This window comes from Electrophorus electricus, chromosome 24 (genome assembly GCF_041902795.1).
Source record: "Electrophorus electricus isolate QZ-2024a chromosome 24, ASM4190279v1, whole genome shotgun sequence".
NCBI classification, from domain to species: Eukaryota; Metazoa; Chordata; class Actinopteri; order Gymnotiformes; family Gymnotidae; genus Electrophorus; species Electrophorus electricus.
The window spans coordinates 5,346,533-5,369,505 of record NC_137520.1 but is presented as its reverse complement, the minus strand read 5'-3'; positions in this window follow the sequence as shown (position 1 = coordinate 5,369,505).

The following is a 22,973-nucleotide window of genomic DNA, read 5'->3' as shown; positions in this document are numbered from 1 at the left end:
ATACAAAGCTGTTTCATAGTGTGAAAAAGGTAAAGAACAGAGTTTCAAAGTAAAGATTCTTCTTATAATGCATTCCCTTTTAGTCTAAAACACAATCTCTTGCTCTGAAACAGTGTATAAGCTGATTACAATGCATAGAAGCCCTGTTTCTTTGTCGTTAGAGGTGTACAAACAGAGTTGCAATTACTTTAAATTGTCATATAACAAACACCTTGTTTCTCCCACGTATAAACTCTTTTCACTTGAAATATGTGTTTTCTTAGGATATTGTAAGTTGTTCAGTTTGGTTAAAAACAATATTTCTTGCTCTGAAACGCTGTATAAGCCGATTACAATGCATAGAAACCCTGTTTCGTTGTGGAGAGACGTGTTCAAACAGAGTTGCAATTACTTTAAATTGTCATATTACAAACACCTTGTTTCTCCCCTGTATAAACTCTTTTGACTTGAAATATGTGTTTTCTTAACACATTGTAAGTGTTTCAATTTGGTTAAAAACACAATCTCTTGCCCTGAAACAGTGTTTAAGGTGAATACAAAGCTGTTTCATAGTGTGAAAAAGGTAAAGAACAGAGTTTCAAAGTAAAGATTCTTCTTATAATGCATTCCTTTTTAGTCTAAAACACAATCTCTTGCCCTGAAACAGTGTTTAAGTTGAATACAAAGCTGTTTCATAGTGTGAAAAAGGTAAAGAACAGAGTTTCAAAGTAAAGATTCTTCTTATAATGCATTCCCTTTTAGTCTAAAACACAATCTCTTGCCCTGAAACAGTGTTTAAGTTGAATACAAAGCTGTTTCATAGTGTGAAAAAGGTAAATAACAGAGTTTCAAAGTAAAGATTCTTCTTATAATGCATTCCCTTTTAGTCTAAAACACAATCTCTTGCCCTGAAACAGTGTTTAAGTTGAATACAAAGCTGTTTCATAGTGTGAAAAAGGTAAAGAACAGAGTTTCAAAGTAAAGATTCTTCTTATAATGCATTCCCTTTTAGTCTAAAACACAATCTCTTGCCCTGAAACAGTGTTTAAGGTGAATACAAAGCTGTTTCATAGTGTGAAAAAGGTAAAGAACAGAGTTTTAAAGTAAAGATTCTTCTTATAATGCATTCCCTTTTAGTCTAAAACACAATCTCTTGCCCTGAAACAGTGTTTAAGGTGAATACAAAGCTGTTTCATAGTGTGAAAAAGGTAAAGAACAGAGTTTCAAAGTAAAGCTTCTTCTTATAATGCATTCCCTTTTAGTCTAAAACACAATCTCTTGCCCTGAAACAGTGTTTACGTTGAATACAAAGCTGTTTCATAGTGTGAAAAAGGTAAAGAACAGAGTTTGAAAGTAAAGATTCTTCTTATAATGCATTCCCTTTTAGTCTAAAACACAATCTCTTGCCCTAAAACAGTGTTTAAGGTGAATACAAAGCTGTTTCATAGTGTGAAAAAGGTAAAGAACAGAGTTTCAAAGTAAAGATTCTTCTTATAATGCATTCCCTTTTAGTGTAAAACACAATCTCTTGCCCTGAAACCGTGTTTAAGGTGAATACAAAGCTTTCATAGTGTGAAAAAGGTAAAGAACAGAGTTTCAAAGTAAAGATTCTTCTTATAATGCATTCCCTTTTAGTCTAAAACACAATCTCTTGCCCTGAAACAGTGTTTAAGTTGAATACAAAGCTGTTTCATAGTGTGAAAAAGGTAAAGAACAGAGTTTCAAAGTAAAGATTCTTCTTATAATGCATTCCCTTTTAGTCTAAAACACAATCTCTTGCTCTGAAACAGTGTATAAGCTGATTACAATGCATAGAAGCCCTGTTTCTTTGTCGTTAGAGGTGTACAAACAGAGTTGCAATTACTTTAAATTGTCATATAACAAACACCTTGTTTCTCCCACGTATAAACTCTTTTCACTTGAAATATGTGTTTTCTTAGGATATTGTAAGTTGTTCAGTTTGGTTAAAAACAATATTTCTTGCTCTGAAACGCTGTATAAGCCGATTACAATGCATAGAAACCCTGTTTCGTTGTGGAGAGACGTGTTCAAACAGAGTTGCAATTACTTTAAATTGTCATATTACAAACACCTTGTTTCTCCCCTGTATAAACTCTTTTGACTTGAAATATGTGTTTTCTTAACACATTGTAAGTGTTTCAGTTTGGTTAAAAACAAGATGTCTTGCTCTGAAACAGTGTTTAAGGTGAATACAAAGCTGTTTCATAGTGTGAAAAAGGTAAAGAACAGAGTTTCAAAGTAAAGATTCTTCTTATAATGCATTCCCTTTTAGTCTAAAACACAATCTCTTGCCCTGAAACAGTGTTTAAGTTGAATACAAAGCTGTTTCATAGTGTGAAAAAGGTAAAGAACAGAGTTTCAAAGTAAAGATTCTTCTTATAATGCATTCCCTTTTAGTCTAAAACACAATCTCTTGCCCTGAAACAGTGTTTAAGTTGAATACAAAGCTGTTTCATAGTGTGAAAAAGGTAAAGAACAGAGTTTCAAAGTAAAGATTCTTCTTATAATGCATTCCCTTTTAGTCTAAAACACAATCTCTTGCCCTGAAACAGTGTTTAAGTTGAATACAAAGCTGTTTCATAGTGTGAAAAAGGTAAAGAACAGAGTTTCAAAGTAAAGATTCTTCTTATAATGCATTCCCTTTTAGTCTAAAACACAATCTCTTGCCCTGAAACAGTGTTTAAGTTGAATACAAAGCTGTTTCATAGTGTGAAAAAGGTAAAGAACAGAGTTTCAAAGTAAAGATTCTTCTTATAATGCATTCCCTTTTAGTCTAAAACACAATCTCTTGCCCTGAAACAGTGTTTAAGGTGAATACAAAGCTGTTTCATAGTGTGAAAAAGGTAAAGAACAGAGTTTTAAAGTAAAGATTCTTCTTATAATGCATTCCCTTTTAGTCTAAAACACAATCTCTTGCCCTGAAACAGTGTTTAAGGTGAATACAAAGCTGTTTCATAGTGTGAAAAAGGTAAAGAACAGAGTTTCAAAGTAAAGCTTCTTCTTATAATGCATTCCCTTTTAGTCTAAAACACAATCTCTTGCCCTGAAACAGTGTTTACGTTGAATACAAAGCTGTTTCATAGTGTGAAAAAGGTAAAGAACAGAGTTTCAAAGTAAAGATTCTTCTTATAATGCATTCCCTTTTAGTCTAAAACACAATCTCTTGCCCTAAAACAGTGTTTAAGGTGAATACAAAGCTGTTTCATAGTGTGAAAAAGGTAAAGAACAGAGTTTCAAAGTAAAGATTCTTCTTATAATGCATTCCCTTTTAGTGTAAAACACAATCTCTTGCCCTGAAACCGTGTTTAAGTTGAATACAAAGCTGTTTCATAGTGTGAAAAAGGTAAAGAACAGAGTTTCAAAGTAAAGATTCTTCTTATAATGCATTCCCTTTTAGTCTAAAACACAATCTCTTGCCCTGAAACAGTGTTTAAGGTGAATACAAAGCTTTCATAGTGTGAAAAAGGTAAAGAACAGAGTTTCAAAGTAAAGATTCTTCTTATAATGCATTCCCTTTTAGTCTAAAACACAATCTCTTGCCCTGAAACAGTGTTTAAGTTGAATACAAAGCTGTTTCATAGTGTGAAAAAGGTAAAGAACAGAGTTTCAAAGTAAAGATTCTTCTTATAATGCATTCCCTTTTAGTCTAAAACACAATCTCTTGCTCTGAAACAGTGTATAAGCTGATTACAATGCATAGAAGCCCTGTTTCTTTGTCGTTAGAGGTGTACAAACAGAGTTGCAATTACTTTAAATTGTCATATAACAAACACCTTGTTTCTCCCACGTATAAACTCTTTTCACTTGAAATATGTGTTTTCTTAGGATATTGTAAGTTGTTCAGTTTGGTTAAAAACAATATTTCTTGCTCTGAAACGCTGTATAAGCCGATTACAATGCATAGAAACCCTGTTTCGTTGTGGAGAGACGTGTTCAAACAGAGTTGCAATTACTTTAAATTGTCATATTACAAACACCTTGTTTCTCCCCTGTATAAACTCTTTTGACTTGAAATATGTGTTTTCTTAACACATTGTAAGTGTTTCAGTTTGGTTAAAAACAAGATGTCTTGCTCTGAAACAGTGTTTAAGGTGAATACAAAGCTGTTTCATAGTGTGAAAAAGGTAAAGAACAGAGTTTCAAAGTAAAGATTCTTCTTATAATGCATTCCCTTTTAGTCTAAAACACAATCTCTTGCCTTGAAACAGTGTTTAAGTTGAATACAAAGCTGTTTCATAGTGTGAAAAAGGTAAAGAACAGAGTTTCAAAGTAAAGATTCTTCTTATAATGCATTCCCTTTTAGTCTAAAACACAATCTCTTGCCCTGAAACAGTGTTTAAGTTGAATACAAAGCTGTTTCATAGTGTGAAAAAGGTAAAGAACAGAGTTTCAAAGTAAAGATTCTTCTTATAATGCATTCCCTTTTAGTCTAAAACACAATCTCTTGCCCTGAAACAGTGTTTAAGTTGAATACAAAGCTGTTTCATAGTGTGAAAAAGGTAAAGAACAGAGTTTCAAAGTAAAGATTCTTCTTATAATGCATTCCCTTTTAGTCTAAAACACAATCTCTTGCCCTGAAACAGTGTTTAAGTTGAATACAAAGCTGTTTCATAGTGTGAAAAAGGTAAAGAACAGAGTTTCAAAGTAAAGATTCTTCTTATAATGCATTCCCTTTTAGTCTAAAACACAATCTCTTGCCCTGAAACAGTGTTTAAGTTGAATACAAAGCTGTTTCATAGTGTGAAAAAGGTAAAGAACAGAGTTTCAAAGTAAAGATTCTTCTTATAATGCATTCCCTTTTAGTCTAAAACACAATCTCTTGCCCTGAAACAGTGTTTAAGTTGAATACAAAGCTGTTTCATAGTGTGAAAAAGGTAAAGAACAGAGTTTCAAAGTAAAGATTCTTCTTATAATGCATTCCCTTTTAGTCTAAAACACAATCTCTTGCCCTGAAACAGTGTTTAAGTTGAATACAAAGCTGTTTCATAGTGTGAAAAAGGTAAAGAACAGTTTCAAAGTAAAGATTCTTCTTATAATGCATTCCCTTTTAGTCTAAAACACAATCTCTTGCCCTGAAACAGTGGTTAAGTTGAATACAAAGCTGTTTCATAGTGTGAAAAAGGTAAAGAACAGAGTTTCAAAGTAAAGATTCTTCTTATAATGCATTCCCTTTTAGTCTAAAACACAATCTCTTGCCCTGAAACAGTGTTTAAGTTGAATACAAAGCTGTTTCATAGTGTGAAAAAGGTAAAGAACAGAGTTTCAAAGTAAAGATTCTTCTTATAATGCATTCCCTTTTAGTCTAAAACACAATCTCTTGCTCTGAAACAGTGTATAAGCTGATTACAATGCATAGAAGCCCTGTTTCTTTGTCGTTAGAGGTGTACAAACAGAGTTGCAATTACTTTAAATTGTCATATAACAAACACCTTGTTTCTCCCCTGTATAAACTCTTTTCACTTGAAATATGTGTTTTCTTAGGATATTGTAAGTTATTCAGTTTAGTCGAATACAATATGTCTTGCTCTGAAACGGTGTATAAGCTGATTACAATGCATAGAAGCCCTGTTTCTTTGTGGTTAGAGGTGTACAAACAGAGTTGCAATTACTTTAAATGGTTAAGTTGTTCAGTTTGGTTAAAAACAATATTTCTTGCTCTGAAACTATGTATAAGCCAATTATAGTGCGTGGAAACGTTGCCTCCTTGTGGTTAGAGGTGTAAAAACAGAGTTGCAATTACTTTAGTCTCATTAGAACCATGTTAAAACAACTTGTTTCTCCCCTGTATAAACTCTTTTCACTTGAAATATGTGTTTTCTTAGGATATTGTAAGTTGTTCAGTTTGGTTAAAAACAATATTTCTTGCTCTGAAACGCTGTATAAGCCGATTACAATGCATAGAAACCCTGTTTCGTTGTGGAGAGACGTGTTCAAACAGAGTTGCAATTACTTTAAATTGTCATATTACAAACACCTTGTTTCTCCCCTGTATAAACTCTTTTGACTTGAAATATGTGTTTTCTTAACACATTGTAAGTGTTTCAATTTGGTTAAAAACAAGATGTCTTGCTCTGAAACAGTGTTTAAGTTGAATACAAAGCTGGTTCATAGTGTGAAAAAGGTAAAGAACAGAGTTTCAAAGTAAAGATTCTTCTTATAATGCATTCCCTTTTAGTCTAAAACACAATCTCTTGCCCTGAAACAGTGTTTAAGTTGAATACAAAGCTGTTTCATAGTGTGAAAAAGGTAAAGAACAGAGTTTCAAAGTAAAGATTCTTCTTATAATGCATTCCCTTTTAGTCTAAAACACAATCTCTTGCTCTGAAACAGTGTATAAGCTGATTACAATGCATAGAAGCCCTGTTTCTTTGTCGTTAGAGGTGTACAAACAGAGTTGCAATTACTTTAAATTGTCATATAACAAACACCTTGTTTCTCCCACGTATAAACTCTTTTCACTTGAAATATGTGTTTTCTTAGGATATTGTAAGTTGTTCAGTTTGGTTAAAAACAATATTTCTTGCTCTGAAACGCTGTATAAGCCGATTACAATGCATAGAAACCCTGTTTCGTTGTGGAGAGACGTGTTCAAACAGAGTTGCAATTACTTTAAATTGTCATATTACAAACACCTTGTTTCTCCCCTGTATAAACTCTTTTGACTTGAAATATGTGTTTTCTTAACACATTGTAAGTGTTTCAGTTTGGTTAAAAACAAGATGTCTTGCTCTGAAACAGTGTTTAAGGTGAATACAAAGCTGTTTCATAGTGTGAAAAAGGTAAAGAACAGAGTTTCAAAGTAAAGATTCTTCTTATAATGCATTCCCTTTTAGTCTAAAACACAATCTCTTGCCTTGAAACAGTGTTTAAGTTGAATACAAAGCTGTTTCATAGTGTGAAAAAGGTAAAGAACAGAGTTTCAAAGTAAAGATTCTTCTTATAATGCATTCCCTTTTAGTCTAAAACACAATCTCTTGCCCTGAAACAGTGTTTAAGTTGAATACAAAGCTGTTTCATAGTGTGAAAAAGGTAAAGAACAGAGTTTCAAAGTAAAGATTCTTCTTATAATGCATTCCCTTTTAGTCTAAAACACAATCTCTTGCCCTGAAACAGTGTTTAAGTTGAATACAAAGCTGTTTCATAGTGTGAAAAAGGTAAAGAACAGAGTTTCAAAGTAAAGATTCTTCTTATAATGCATTCCCTTTTAGTCTAAAACACAATCTCTTGCCCTGAAACAGTGTTTAAGTTGAATACAAAGCTGTTTCATAGTGTGAAAAAGGTAAAGAACAGAGTTTCAAAGTAAAGATTCTTCTTATAATGCATTCCCTTTTAGTCTAAAACACAATCTCTTGCCCTGAAACAGTGTTTAAGTTGAATACAAAGCTGTTTCATAGTGTGAAAAAGGTAAAGAACAGAGTTTCAAAGTAAAGATTCTTCTTATAATGCATTCCCTTTTAGTCTAAAACACAATCTCTTGCCCTGAAACAGTGTTTAAGTTGAATACAAAGCTGTTTCATAGTGTGAAAAAGGTAAAGAACAGAGTTTCAAAGTAAAGATTCTTCTTATAATGCATTCCCTTTTAGTCTAAAACACAATCTCTTGCCCTGAAACAGTGTTTAAGTTGAATACAAAGCTGTTTCATAGTGTGAAAAAGGTAAAGAACAGTTTCAAAGTAAAGATTCTTCTTATAATGCATTCCCTTTTAGTCTAAAACACAATCTCTTGCCCTGAAACAGTGGTTAAGTTGAATACAAAGCTGTTTCATAGTGTGAAAAAGGTAAAGAACAGAGTTTCAAAGTAAAGATTCTTCTTATAATGCATTCCCTTTTAGTCTAAAACACAATCTCTTGCCCTGAAACAGTGTTTAAGTTGAATACAAAGCTGTTTCATAGTGTGAAAAAGGTAAAGAACAGAGTTTCAAAGTAAAGATTCTTCTTATAATGCATTCCCTTTTAGTCTAAAACACAATCTCTTGCTCTGAAACAGTGTATAAGCTGATTACAATGCATAGAAGCCCTGTTTCTTTGTCGTTAGAGGTGTACAAACAGAGTTGCAATTACTTTAAATTGTCATATAACAAACACCTTGTTTCTCCCCTGTATAAACTCTTTTCACTTGAAATATGTGTTTTCTTAGGATATTGTAAGTTATTCAGTTTAGTCGAATACAATATGTCTTGCTCTGAAACGGTGTATAAGCTGATTACAATGCATAGAAGCCCTGTTTCTTTGTGGTTAGAGGTGTACAAACAGAGTTGCAATTACTTTAAATGGTTAAGTTGTTCAGTTTGGTTAAAAACAATATTTCTTGCTCTGAAACTATGTATAAGCCAATTATAGTGCGTGGAAACGTTGCCTCCTTGTGGTTAGAGGTGTAAAAACAGAGTTGCAATTACTTTAGTCTCATTAGAACCATGTTAAAACAACTTGTTTCTCCCCTGTATAAACTCTTTTCACTTGAAATATGTGTTTTCTTAGGATATTGTAAGTTGTTCAGTTTGGTTAAAAACAATATTTCTTGCTCTGAAACGCTGTATAAGCCGATTACAATGCATAGAAACCCTGTTTCGTTGTGGAGAGACGTGTTCAAACAGAGTTGCAATTACTTTAAATTGTCATATTACAAACACCTTGTTTCTCCCCTGTATAAACTCTTTTGACTTGAAATATGTGTTTTCTTAACACATTGTAAGTGTTTCAATTTGGTTAAAAACAAGATGTCTTGCTCTGAAACAGTGTTTAAGTTGAATACAAAGCTGGTTCATAGTGTGAAAAAGGTAAAGAACAGAGTTTCAAAGTAAAGATTCTTCTTATAATGCATTCCCTTTTAGTCTAAAACACAATCTCTTGCCCTGAAACAGTGTTTAAGGTGAATACAAAGCTGTTTCATAGTGTGAAAAAGGTAAAGAACAGAGTTTCAAAGTAAAGATTCTTCTTATAATGCATTCCTTTTTAGTCTAAAACACAATCTCTTGCCCTGAAACAGTGTTTAAGTTGAATACAAAGCTGTTTCATAGTGTGAAAAAGGTAAAGAACAGAGTTTCAAAGTAAAGATTCTTCTTATAATGCATTCCCTTTTAGTCTAAAACACAATCTCTTGCCCTGAAACAGTGTTTAAGTTGAATACAAAGCTGTTTCATAGTGTGAAAAAGGTAAAGAACAGAGTTTCAAAGTAAAGATTCTTCTTATAATGCATTCCCTTTTAGTCTAAAACACAATCTCTTGCCCTGAAACAGTGTTTAAGGTGAATACAAAGCTGTTTCATAGTGTGAAAAAGGTAAAGAACAGAGTTTTAAAGTAAAGATTCTTCTTATAATGCATTCCCTTTTAGTCTAAAACACAATCTCTTGCCCTGAAACAGTGTTTAAGGTGAATACAAAGCTGTTTCATAGTGTGAAAAAGGTAAAGAACAGAGTTTCAAAGTAAAGCTTCTTCTTATAATGCATTCCCTTTTAGTCTAAAACACAATCTCTTGCCCTGAAACAGTGTTTACGTTGAATACAAAGCTGTTTCATAGTGTGAAAAAGGTAAAGAACAGAGTTTCAAAGTAAAGATTCTTCTTATAATGCATTCCCTTTTAGTCTAAAACACAATCTCTTGCCCTAAAACAGTGTTTAAGGTGAATACAAAGCTGTTTCATAGTGTGAAAAAGGTAAAGAACAGAGTTTCAAAGTAAAGATTCTTCTTATAATGCATTCCCTTTTAGTGTAAAACACAATCTCTTGCCCTGAAACCGTGTTTAAGTTGAATACAAAGCTGTTTCATAGTGTGAAAAAGGTAAAGAACAGAGTTTCAAAGTAAAGATTCTTCTTATAATGCATTCCCTTTTAGTCTAAAACACAATCTCTTGCCCTGAAACAGTGTTTAAGGTGAATACAAAGCTTTCATAGTGTGAAAAAGGTAAAGAACAGAGTTTCAAAGTAAAGATTCTTCTTATAATGCATTCCCTTTTAGTCTAAAACACAATCTCTTGCCCTGAAACAGTGTTTAAGTTGAATACAAAGCTGTTTCATAGTGTGAAAAAGGTAAAGAACAGAGTTTCAAAGTAAAGATTCTTCTTATAATGCATTCCCTTTTAGTCTAAAACACAATCTCTTGCTCTGAAACAGTGTATAAGCTGATTACAATGCATAGAAGCCCTGTTTCTTTGTCGTTAGAGGTGTACAAACAGAGTTGCAATTACTTTAAATTGTCATATAACAAACACCTTGTTTCTCCCACGTATAAACTCTTTTCACTTGAAATATGTGTTTTCTTAGGATATTGTAAGTTGTTCAGTTTGGTTAAAAACAATATTTCTTGCTCTGAAACGCTGTATAAGCCGATTACAATGCATAGAAACCCTGTTTCGTTGTGGAGAGACGTGTTCAAACAGAGTTGCAATTACTTTAAATTGTCATATTACAAACACCTTGTTTCTCCCCTGTATAAACTCTTTTGACTTGAAATATGTGTTTTCTTAACACATTGTAAGTGTTTCAGTTTGGTTAAAAACAAGATGTCTTGCTCTGAAACAGTGTTTAAGGTGAATACAAAGCTGTTTCATAGTGTGAAAAAGGTAAAGAACAGAGTTTCAAAGTAAAGATTCTTCTTATAATGCATTCCCTTTTAGTCTAAAACACAATCTCTTGCCCTGAAACAGTGTTTAAGTTGAATACAAAGCTGTTTCATAGTGTGAAAAAGGTAAAGAACAGAGTTTCAAAGTAAAGATTCTTCTTATAATGCATTCCCTTTTAGTCTAAAACACAATCTCTTGCCCTGAAACAGTGTTTAAGTTGAATACAAAGCTGTTTCATAGTGTGAAAAAGGTAAAGAACAGAGTTTCAAAGTAAAGATTCTTCTTATAATGCATTCCCTTTTAGTCTAAAACACAATCTCTTGCCCTGAAACAGTGTTTAAGTTGAATACAAAGCTGTTTCATAGTGTGAAAAAGGTAAAGAACAGAGTTTCAAAGTAAAGATTCTTCTTATAATGCATTCCCTTTTAGTCTAAAACACAATCTCTTGCCCTGAAACAGTGTTTAAGTTGAATACAAAGCTGTTTCATAGTGTGAAAAAGGTAAAGAACAGAGTTTCAAAGTAAAGATTCTTCTTATAATGCATTCCCTTTTAGTCTAAAACACAATCTCTTGCCCTGAAACAGTGTTTAAGTTGAATACAAAGCTGTTTCATAGTGTGAAAAAGGTAAAGAACAGAGTTTCAAAGTAAAGATTCTTCTTATAATGCATTCCCTTTTAGTCTAAAACACAATCTCTTGCCCTGAAACAGTGTTTAAGTTGAATACAAAGCTGTTTCATAGTGTGAAAAAGGTAAAGAACAGTTTCAAAGTAAAGATTCTTCTTATAATGCATTCCCTTTTAGTCTAAAACACAATCTCTTGCCCTGAAACAGTGGTTAAGTTGAATACAAAGCTGTTTCATAGTGTGAAAAAGGTAAAGAACAGAGTTTCAAAGTAAAGATTCTTCTTATAATGCATTCCCTTTTAGTCTAAAACACAATCTCTTGCCCTGAAACAGTGTTTAAGTTGAATACAAAGCTGTTTCATAGTGTGAAAAAGGTAAAGAACAGAGTTTCAAAGTAAAGATTCTTCTTATAATGCATTCCCTTTTAGTCTAAAACACAATCTCTTGCTCTGAAACAGTGTATAAGCTGATTACAATGCATAGAAGCCCTGTTTCTTTGTCGTTAGAGGTGTACAAACAGAGTTGCAATTACTTTAAATTGTCATATAACAAACACCTTGTTTCTCCCCTGTATAAACTCTTTTCACTTGAAATATGTGTTTTCTTAGGATATTGTAAGTTATTCAGTTTAGTCGAATACAATATGTCTTGCTCTGAAACGGTGTATAAGCTGATTACAATGCATAGAAGCCCTGTTTCTTTGTGGTTAGAGGTGTACAAACAGAGTTGCAATTACTTTAAATGGTTAAGTTGTTCAGTTTGGTTAAAAACAATATTTCTTGCTCTGAAACTATGTATAAGCCAATTATAGTGCGTGGAAACGTTGCCTCCTTGTGGTTAGAGGTGTAAAAACAGAGTTGCAATTACTTTAGTCTCATTAGAACCATGTTAAAACAACTTGTTTCTCCCCTGTATAAACTCTTTTCACTTGAAATATGTGTTTTCTTAGGATATTGTAAGTTGTTCAGTTTGGTTAAAAACAATATTTCTTGCTCTGAAACGCTGTATAAGCCGATTACAATGCATAGAAACCCTGTTTCGTTGTGGAGAGACGTGTTCAAACAGAGTTGCAATTACTTTAAATTGTCATATTACAAACACCTTGTTTCTCCCCTGTATAAACTCTTTTGACTTGAAATATGTGTTTTCTTAACACATTGTAAGTGTTTCAATTTGGTTAAAAACAAGATGTCTTGCTCTGAAACAGTGTTTAAGTTGAATACAAAGCTGGTTCATAGTGTGAAAAAGGTAAAGAACAGAGTTTCAAAGTAAAGATTCTTCTTATAATGCATTCCCTTTTAGTCTAAAACACAATCTCTTGCCCTGAAACAGTGTTTAAGTTGAATACAAAGCTGTTTCATAGTGTGAAAAAGGTAAAGAACAGAGTTTCAAAGTAAAGATTCTTCTTATAATGCATTCCCTTTTAGTCTAAAACACAATCTCTTGCTCTGAAACAGTGTATAAGCTGATTACAATGCATAGAAGCCCTGTTTCTTTGTCGTTAGAGGTGTACAAACAGAGTTGCAATTACTTTAAATTGTCATATAACAAACACCTTGTTTCTCCCACGTATAAACTCTTTTCACTTGAAATATGTGTTTTCTTAGGATATTGTAAGTTGTTCAGTTTGGTTAAAAACAATATTTCTTGCTCTGAAACGCTGTATAAGCCGATTACAATGCATAGAAACCCTGTTTCGTTGTGGAGAGACGTGTTCAAACAGAGTTGCAATTACTTTAAATTGTCATATTACAAACACCTTGTTTCTCCCCTGTATAAACTCTTTTGACTTGAAATATGTGTTTTCTTAACACATTGTAAGTGTTTCAATTTGGTTAAAAACACAATCTCTTGCCCTGAAACAGTGTTTAAGGTGAATACAAAGCTGTTTCATAGTGTGAAAAAGGTAAAGAACAGAGTTTCAAAGTAAAGATTCTTCTTATAATGCATTCCTTTTTAGTCTAAAACACAATCTCTTGCCCTGAAACAGTGTTTAAGTTGAATACAAAGCTGTTTCATAGTGTGAAAAAGGTAAAGAACAGAGTTTCAAAGTAAAGATTCTTCTTATAATGCATTCCCTTTTAGTCTAAAACACAATCTCTTGCCCTGAAACAGTGTTTAAGTTGAATACAAAGCTGTTTCATAGTGTGAAAAAGGTAAATAACAGAGTTTCAAAGTAAAGATTCTTCTTATAATGCATTCCCTTTTAGTCTAAAACACAATCTCTTGCCCTGAAACAGTGTTTAAGTTGAATACAAAGCTGTTTCATAGTGTGAAAAAGGTAAAGAACAGAGTTTCAAAGTAAAGATTCTTCTTATAATGCATTCCCTTTTAGTCTAAAACACAATCTCTTGCCCTGAAACAGTGTTTAAGGTGAATACAAAGCTGTTTCATAGTGTGAAAAAGGTAAAGAACAGAGTTTTAAAGTAAAGATTCTTCTTATAATGCATTCCCTTTTAGTCTAAAACACAATCTCTTGCCCTGAAACAGTGTTTAAGGTGAATACAAAGCTGTTTCATAGTGTGAAAAAGGTAAAGAACAGAGTTTCAAAGTAAAGCTTCTTCTTATAATGCATTCCCTTTTAGTCTAAAACACAATCTCTTGCCCTGAAACAGTGTTTACGTTGAATACAAAGCTGTTTCATAGTGTGAAAAAGGTAAAGAACAGAGTTTGAAAGTAAAGATTCTTCTTATAATGCATTCCCTTTTAGTCTAAAACACAATCTCTTGCCCTAAAACAGTGTTTAAGGTGAATACAAAGCTGTTTCATAGTGTGAAAAAGGTAAAGAACAGAGTTTCAAAGTAAAGATTCTTCTTATAATGCATTCCCTTTTAGTGTAAAACACAATCTCTTGCCCTGAAACCGTGTTTAAGGTGAATACAAAGCTTTCATAGTGTGAAAAAGGTAAAGAACAGAGTTTCAAAGTAAAGATTCTTCTTATAATGCATTCCCTTTTAGTCTAAAACACAATCTCTTGCCCTGAAACAGTGTTTAAGTTGAATACAAAGCTGTTTCATAGTGTGAAAAAGGTAAAGAACAGAGTTTCAAAGTAAAGATTCTTCTTATAATGCATTCCCTTTTAGTCTAAAACACAATCTCTTGCTCTGAAACAGTGTATAAGCTGATTACAATGCATAGAAGCCCTGTTTCTTTGTCGTTAGAGGTGTACAAACAGAGTTGCAATTACTTTAAATTGTCATATAACAAACACCTTGTTTCTCCCACGTATAAACTCTTTTCACTTGAAATATGTGTTTTCTTAGGATATTGTAAGTTGTTCAGTTTGGTTAAAAACAATATTTCTTGCTCTGAAACGCTGTATAAGCCGATTACAATGCATAGAAACCCTGTTTCGTTGTGGAGAGACGTGTTCAAACAGAGTTGCAATTACTTTAAATTGTCATATTACAAACACCTTGTTTCTCCCCTGTATAAACTCTTTTGACTTGAAATATGTGTTTTCTTAACACATTGTAAGTGTTTCAGTTTGGTTAAAAACAAGATGTCTTGCTCTGAAACAGTGTTTAAGGTGAATACAAAGCTGTTTCATAGTGTGAAAAAGGTAAAGAACAGAGTTTCAAAGTAAAGATTCTTCTTATAATGCATTCCCTTTTAGTCTAAAACACAATCTCTTGCCCTGAAACAGTGTTTAAGTTGAATACAAAGCTGTTTCATAGTGTGAAAAAGGTAAAGAACAGAGTTTCAAAGTAAAGATTCTTCTTATAATGCATTCCCTTTTAGTCTAAAACACAATCTCTTGCCCTGAAACAGTGTTTAAGTTGAATACAAAGCTGTTTCATAGTGTGAAAAAGGTAAAGAACAGAGTTTCAAAGTAAAGATTCTTCTTATAATGCATTCCCTTTTAGTCTAAAACACAATCTCTTGCCCTGAAACAGTGTTTAAGTTGAATACAAAGCTGTTTCATAGTGTGAAAAAGGTAAAGAACAGAGTTTCAAAGTAAAGATTCTTCTTATAATGCATTCCCTTTTAGTCTAAAACACAATCTCTTGCCCTGAAACAGTGTTTAAGTTGAATACAAAGCTGTTTCATAGTGTGAAAAAGGTAAAGAACAGAGTTTCAAAGTAAAGATTCTTCTTATAATGCATTCCCTTTTAGTCTAAAACACAATCTCTTGCCCTGAAACAGTGTTTAAGGTGAATACAAAGCTGTTTCATAGTGTGAAAAAGGTAAAGAACAGAGTTTTAAAGTAAAGATTCTTCTTATAATGCATTCCCTTTTAGTCTAAAACACAATCTCTTGCCCTGAAACAGTGTTTAAGGTGAATACAAAGCTGTTTCATAGTGTGAAAAAGGTAAAGAACAGAGTTTCAAAGTAAAGCTTCTTCTTATAATGCATTCCCTTTTAGTCTAAAACACAATCTCTTGCCCTGAAACAGTGTTTACGTTGAATACAAAGCTGTTTCATAGTGTGAAAAAGGTAAAGAACAGAGTTTCAAAGTAAAGATTCTTCTTATAATGCATTCCCTTTTAGTCTAAAACACAATCTCTTGCCCTAAAACAGTGTTTAAGGTGAATACAAAGCTGTTTCATAGTGTGAAAAAGGTAAAGAACAGAGTTTCAAAGTAAAGATTCTTCTTATAATGCATTCCCTTTTAGTGTAAAACACAATCTCTTGCCCTGAAACCGTGTTTAAGTTGAATACAAAGCTGTTTCATAGTGTGAAAAAGGTAAAGAACAGAGTTTCAAAGTAAAGATTCTTCTTATAATGCATTCCCTTTTAGTCTAAAACACAATCTCTTGCCCTGAAACAGTGTTTAAGGTGAATACAAAGCTTTCATAGTGTGAAAAAGGTAAAGAACAGAGTTTCAAAGTAAAGATTCTTCTTATAATGCATTCCCTTTTAGTCTAAAACACAATCTCTTGCCCTGAAACAGTGTTTAAGTTGAATACAAAGCTGTTTCATAGTGTGAAAAAGGTAAAGAACAGAGTTTCAAAGTAAAGATTCTTCTTATAATGCATTCCCTTTTAGTCTAAAACACAATCTCTTGCTCTGAAACAGTGTATAAGCTGATTACAATGCATAGAAGCCCTGTTTCTTTGTCGTTAGAGGTGTACAAACAGAGTTGCAATTACTTTAAATTGTCATATAACAAACACCTTGTTTCTCCCACGTATAAACTCTTTTCACTTGAAATATGTGTTTTCTTAGGATATTGTAAGTTGTTCAGTTTGGTTAAAAACAATATTTCTTGCTCTGAAACGCTGTATAAGCCGATTACAATGCATAGAAACCCTGTTTCGTTGTGGAGAGACGTGTTCAAACAGAGTTGCAATTACTTTAAATTGTCATATTACAAACACCTTGTTTCTCCCCTGTATAAACTCTTTTGACTTGAAATATGTGTTTTCTTAACACATTGTAAGTGTTTCAGTTTGGTTAAAAACAAGATGTCTTGCTCTGAAACAGTGTTTAAGGTGAATACAAAGCTGTTTCATAGTGTGAAAAAGGTAAAGAACAGAGTTTCAAAGTAAAGATTCTTCTTATAATGCATTCCCTTTTAGTCTAAAACACAATCTCTTGCCTTGAAACAGTGTTTAAGTTGAATACAAAGCTGTTTCATAGTGTGAAAAAGGTAAAGAACAGAGTTTCAAAGTAAAGATTCTTCTTATAATGCATTCCCTTTTAGTCTAAAACACAATCTCTTGCCCTGAAACAGTGTTTAAGTTGAATACAAAGCTGTTTCATAGTGTGAAAAAGGTAAAGAACAGAGTTTCAAAGTAAAGATTCTTCTTATAATGCATTCCCTTTTAGTCTAAAACACAATCTCTTGCCCTGAAACAGTGTTTAAGTTGAATACAAAGCTGTTTCATAGTGTGAAAAAGGTAAAGAACAGAGTTTCAAAGTAAAGATTCTTCTTATAATGCATTCCCTTTTAGTCTAAAACACAATCTCTTGCCCTGAAACAGTGTTTAAGTTGAATACAAAGCTGTTTCATAGTGTGAAAAAGGTAAAGAACAGAGTTTCAAAGTAAAGATTCTTCTTATAATGCATTCCCTTTTAGTCTAAAACACAATCTCTTGCCCTGAAACAGTGTTTAAGTTGAATACAAAGCTGTTTCATAGTGTGAAAAAGGTAAAGAACAGAGTTTCAAAGTAAAGATTCTTCTTATAATGCATTCCCTTTTAGTCTAAAACACAATCTCTTGCCCTGAAACAGTGTTTAAGTTGAATACAAAGCTGTTTCATAGTGTGAAAAAGGTAAAGAACAGAGTTTCAAAGTAAAGATTCTTCTTATAATGCATTCCCTTTTAGTCTAAAACACAATCTCTTGCCCTGAAACAGTGTTTAAGTTGAATACAAAGCTGTTTCATAGTGTGAAAAAGGTAAAGAACAGTTTCAAAGTAAAGATTCTTCTTATAATGCATTCCCTTTTAGTCTAAAACACAATCTCTTGCCCTGAAACAGTGGTTAAGTTGAATACAAAGCTGTTTCATAGTGTGAAAAAGGTAAAGAACAGAGTTTCAAAGTAAAGATTCTTCTTATAATGCATTCCCTTTTAGTCTAAAACACAATCTCTTGCCCTGAAACAGTGTTTAAGTTGAATACAAAGCTGTTTCATAGTGTGAAAAAGGTAAAGAACAGAGTTTCAAAGTAAAGATTCTTCTTATAATGCATTCCCTTTTAGTCTAAAACACAATCTCTTGCTCTGAAACAGTGTATAAGCTGATTACAATGCATAGAAGCCCTGTTTCTTTGTCGTTAGAGGTGTACAAACAGAGTTGCAATTACTTTAAATTGTCATATAACAAACACCTTGTTTCTCCCCTGTATAAACTCTTTTCACTTGAAATATGTGTTTTCTTAGGATATTGTAAGTTATTCAGTTTAGTCGAATACAATATGTCTTGCTCTGAAACGGTGTATAAGCTGATTACAATGCATAGAAGCCCTGTTTCTTTGTGGTTAGAGGTGTACAAACAGAGTTGCAATTACTTTAAATGGTTAAGTTGTTCAGTTTGGTTAAAAACAATATTTCTTGCTCTGAAACTATGTATAAGCCAATTATAGTGCGTGGAAACGTTGCCTCCTTGTGGTTAGAGGTGTAAAAACAGAGTTGCAATTACTTTAGTCTCATTAGAACCATGTTAAAACAACTTGTTTCTCCCCTGTATAAACTCTTTTCACTTGAAATATGTGTTTTCTTAGGATATTGTAAGTTGTTCAGTTTGGTTAAAAACAATATTTCTTGCTCTGAAACGCTGTATAAGCCGATTACAATGCATAGAAACCCTGTTTCGTTGTGGAGAGACGTGTTCAAACAGAGTTGCAATTACTTTAAATTGTCATATTACAAACACCTTGTTTCTCCCCTGTATAAACTCTTTTGACTTGAAATATGTGTTTTCTTAACACATTGTAAGTGTTTCAATTTGGTTAAAAACAAGATGTCTTGCTCTGAAACAGTGTTTAAGTTGAATACAAAGCTGGTTCATAGTGTGAAAAAGGTAAAGAACAGAGTTTCAAAGTAAAGATTCTTCTTATAATGCATTCCCTTTTAGTCTAAAACACAATCTCTTGCCCTGAAACAGTGTTTAAGTTGAATACAAAGCTGTTTCATAGTGTGAAAAAGGTAAAGAACAGAGTTTCAAAGTAAAGATTCTTCTTATAATGCATTCCCTTTTAGTCTAAAACACAATCTCTTGCTCTGAAACAGTGTATAAGCTGATTACAATGCATAGAAGCCCTGTTTCTTTGTCGTTAGAGGTGTACAAACAGAGTTGCAATTACTTTAAATTGTCATATAACAAACACCTTGTTTCTCCCACGTATAAACTCTTTTCACTTGAAATATGTGTTTTCTTAGGATATTGTAAGTTGTTCAGTTTGGTTAAAAACAATATTTCTTGCTCTGAAACGCTGTATAAGCCGATTACAATGCATAGAAACCCTGTTTCGTTGTGGAGAGACGTGTTCAAACAGAGTTGCAATTACTTTAAATTGTCATATTACAAACACCTTGTTTCTCCCCTGTATAAACTCTTTTGACTTGAAATATGTGTTTTCTTAACACATTGTAAGTGTTTCAGTTTGGTTAAAAACAAGATGTCTTGCTCTGAAACAGTGTTTAAGGTGAATACAAAGCTGTTTCATAGTGTGAAAAAGGTAAAGAACAGAGTTTCAAAGTAAAGATTCTTCTTATAATGCATTCCCTTTTAGTCTAAAACACAATCTCTTGCCTTGAAACAGTGTTTAAGTTGAATACAAAGCTGTTTCATAGTGTGAAAAAGGTAAAGAACAGAGTTTCAAAGTAAAGATTCTTCTTATAATGCATTCCCTTTTAGTCTAAAACACAATCTCTTGCCCTGAAACAGTGTTTAAGTTGAATACAAAGCTGTTTCATAGTGTGAAAAAGGTAAAGAACAGAGTTTCAAAGTAAAGATTCTTCTTATAATGCATTCCCTTTTAGTCTAAAACACAATCTCTTGCCCTGAAACAGTGTTTAAGTTGAATACAAAGCTGTTTCATAGTGTGAAAAAGGTAAAGAACAGAGTTTCAAAGTAAAGATTCTTCTTATAATGCATTCCCTTTTAGTCTAAAACACAATCTCTTGCCCTGAAACAGTGTTTAAGTTGAATACAAAGCTGTTTCATAGTGTGAAAAAGGTAAAGAACAGAGTTTCAAAGTAAAGATTCTTCTTATAATGCATTCCCTTTTAGTCTAAAACACAATCTCTTGCCCTGAAACAGTGTTTAAGTTGAATACAAAGCTGTTTCATAGTGTGAAAAAGGTAAAGAACAGAGTTTCAAAGTAAAGATTCTTCTTATAATGCATTCCCTTTTAGTCTAAAACACAATCTCTTGCCCTGAAACAGTGTTTAAGTTGAATACAAAGCTGTTTCATAGTGTGAAAAAGGTAAAGAACAGAGTTTCAAAGTAAAGATTCTTCTTATAATGCATTCCCTTTTAGTCTAAAACACAATCTCTTGCCCTGAAACAGTGTTTAAGTTGAATACAAAGCTGTTTCATAGTGTGAAAAAGGTAAAGAACAGTTTCAAAGTAAAGATTCTTCTTATAATGCATTCCCTTTTAGTCTAAAACACAATCTCTTGCCCTGAAACAGTGGTTAAGTTGAATACAAAGCTGTTTCATAGTGTGAAAAAGGTAAAGAACAGAGTTTCAAAGTAAAGATTCTTCTTATAATGCATTCCCTTTTAGTCTAAAACACAATCTCTTGCCCTGAAACAGTGTTTAAGTTGAATACAAAGCTGTTTCATAGTGTGAAAAAGGTAAAGAACAGAGTTTCAAAGTAAAGATTCTTCTTATAATGCATTCCCTTTTAGTCTAAAACACAATCTCTTGCTCTGAAACAGTGTATAAGCTGATTACAATGCATAGAAGCCCTGTTTCTTTGTCGTTAGAGGTGTACAAACAGAGTTGCAATTACTTTAAATTGTCATATAACAAACACCTTGTTTCTCCCCTGTATAAACTCTTTTCACTTGAAATATGTGTTTTCTTAGGATATTGTAAGTTATTCAGTTTAGTCGAATACAATATGTCTTGCTCTGAAACGGTGTATAAGCTGATTACAATGCATAGAAGCCCTGTTTCTTTGTGGTTAGAGGTGTACAAACAGAGTTGCAATTACTTTAAATGGTTAAGTTGTTCAGTTTGGTTAAAAACAATATTTCTTGCTCTGAAACTATGTATAAGCCAATTATAGTGCGTGGAAACGTTGCCTCCTTGTGGTTAGAGGTGTAAAAACAGAGTTGCAATTACTTTAGTCTCATTAGAACCATGTTAAAACAACTTGTTTCTCCCCTGTATAAACTCTTTTCACTTGAAATATGTGTTTTCTTAGGATATTGTAAGTTGTTCAGTTTGGTTAAAAACAATATTTCTTGCTCTGAAACGCTGTATAAGCCGATTACAATGCATAGAAACCCTGTTTCGTTGTGGAGAGACGTGTTCAAACAGAGTTGCAATTACTTTAAATTGTCATATTACAAACACCTTGTTTCTCCCCTGTATAAACTCTTTTGACTTGAAATATGTGTTTTCTTAACACATTGTAAGTGTTTCAATTTGGTTAAAAACAAGATGTCTTGCTCTGAAACAGTGTTTAAGTTGAATACAAAGCTGGTTCATAGTGTGAAAAAGGTAAAGAACAGAGTTTCAAAGTAAAGATTCTTCTTATAATGCATTCCCTTTTAGTCTAAAACACAATCTCTTGCCCTGAAACAGTGTTTAAGGTGAATACAAAGCTGTTTCATAGTGTGAAAAAGGTAAAGAACAGAGTTTCAAAGTAAAGATTCTTCTTATAATGCATTCCTTTTTAGTCTAAAACACAATCTCTTGCCCTGAAACAGTGTTTAAGTTGAATACAAAGCTGTTTCATAGTGTGAAAAAGGTAAAGAACAGAGTTTCAAAGTAAAGATTCTTCTTATAATGCATTCCCTTTTAGTCTAAAACACAATCTCTTGCCCTGAAACAGTGTTTAAGTTGAATACAAAGCTGTTTCATAGTGTGAAAAAGGTAAAGAACAGAGTTTCAAAGTAAAGATTCTTCTTATAATGCATTCCCTTTTAGTCTAAAACACAATCTCTTGCCCTGAAACAGTGTTTAAGGTGAATACAAAGCTGTTTCATAGTGTGAAAAAGGTAAAGAACAGAGTTTTAAAGTAAAGATTCTTCTTATAATGCATTCCCTTTTAGTCTAAAACACAATCTCTTGCCCTGAAACAGTGTTTAAGGTGAATACAAAGCTGTTTCATAGTGTGAAAAAGGTAAAGAACAGAGTTTCAAAGTAAAGCTTCTTCTTATAATGCATTCCCTTTTAGTCTAAAACACAATCTCTTGCCCTGAAACAGTGTTTACGTTGAATACAAAGCTGTTTCATAGTGTGAAAAAGGTAAAGAACAGAGTTTCAAAGTAAAGATTCTTCTTATAATGCATTCCCTTTTAGTCTAAAACACAATCTCTTGCCCTAAAACAGTGTTTAAGGTGAATACAAAGCTGTTTCATAGTGTGAAAAAGGTAAAGAACAGAGTTTCAAAGTAAAGATTCTTCTTATAATGCATTCCCTTTTAGTGTAAAACACAATCTCTTGCCCTGAAACCGTGTTTAAGTTGAATACAAAGCTGTTTCATAGTGTGAAAAAGGTAAAGAACAGAGTTTCAAAGTAAAGATTCTTCTTATAATGCATTCCCTTTTAGTCTAAAACACAATCTCTTGCCCTGAAACAGTGTTTAAGGTGAATACAAAGCTTTCATAGTGTGAAAAAGGTAAAGAACAGAGTTTCAAAGTAAAGATTCTTCTTATAATGCATTCCCTTTTAGTCTAAAACACAATCTCTTGCCCTGAAACAGTGTTTAAGTTGAATACAAAGCTGTTTCATAGTGTGAAAAAGGTAAAGAACAGAGTTTCAAAGTAAAGATTCTTCTTATAATGCATTCCCTTTTAGTCTAAAACACAATCTCTTGCTCTGAAACAGTGTATAAGCTGATTACAATGCATAGAAGCCCTGTTTCTTTGTCGTTAGAGGTGTACAAACAGAGTTGCAATTACTTTAAATTGTCATATAACAAACACCTTGTTTCTCCCACGTATAAACTCTTTTCACTTGAAATATGTGTTTTCTTAGGATATTGTAAGTTGTTCAGTTTGGTTAAAAACAATATTTCTTGCTCTGAAACGCTGTATAAGCCGATTACAATGCATAGAAACCCTGTTTCGTTGTGGAGAGACGTGTTCAAACAGAGTTGCAATTACTTTAAATTGTCATATTACAAACACCTTGTTTCTCCCCTGTATAAACTCTTTTGACTTGAAAT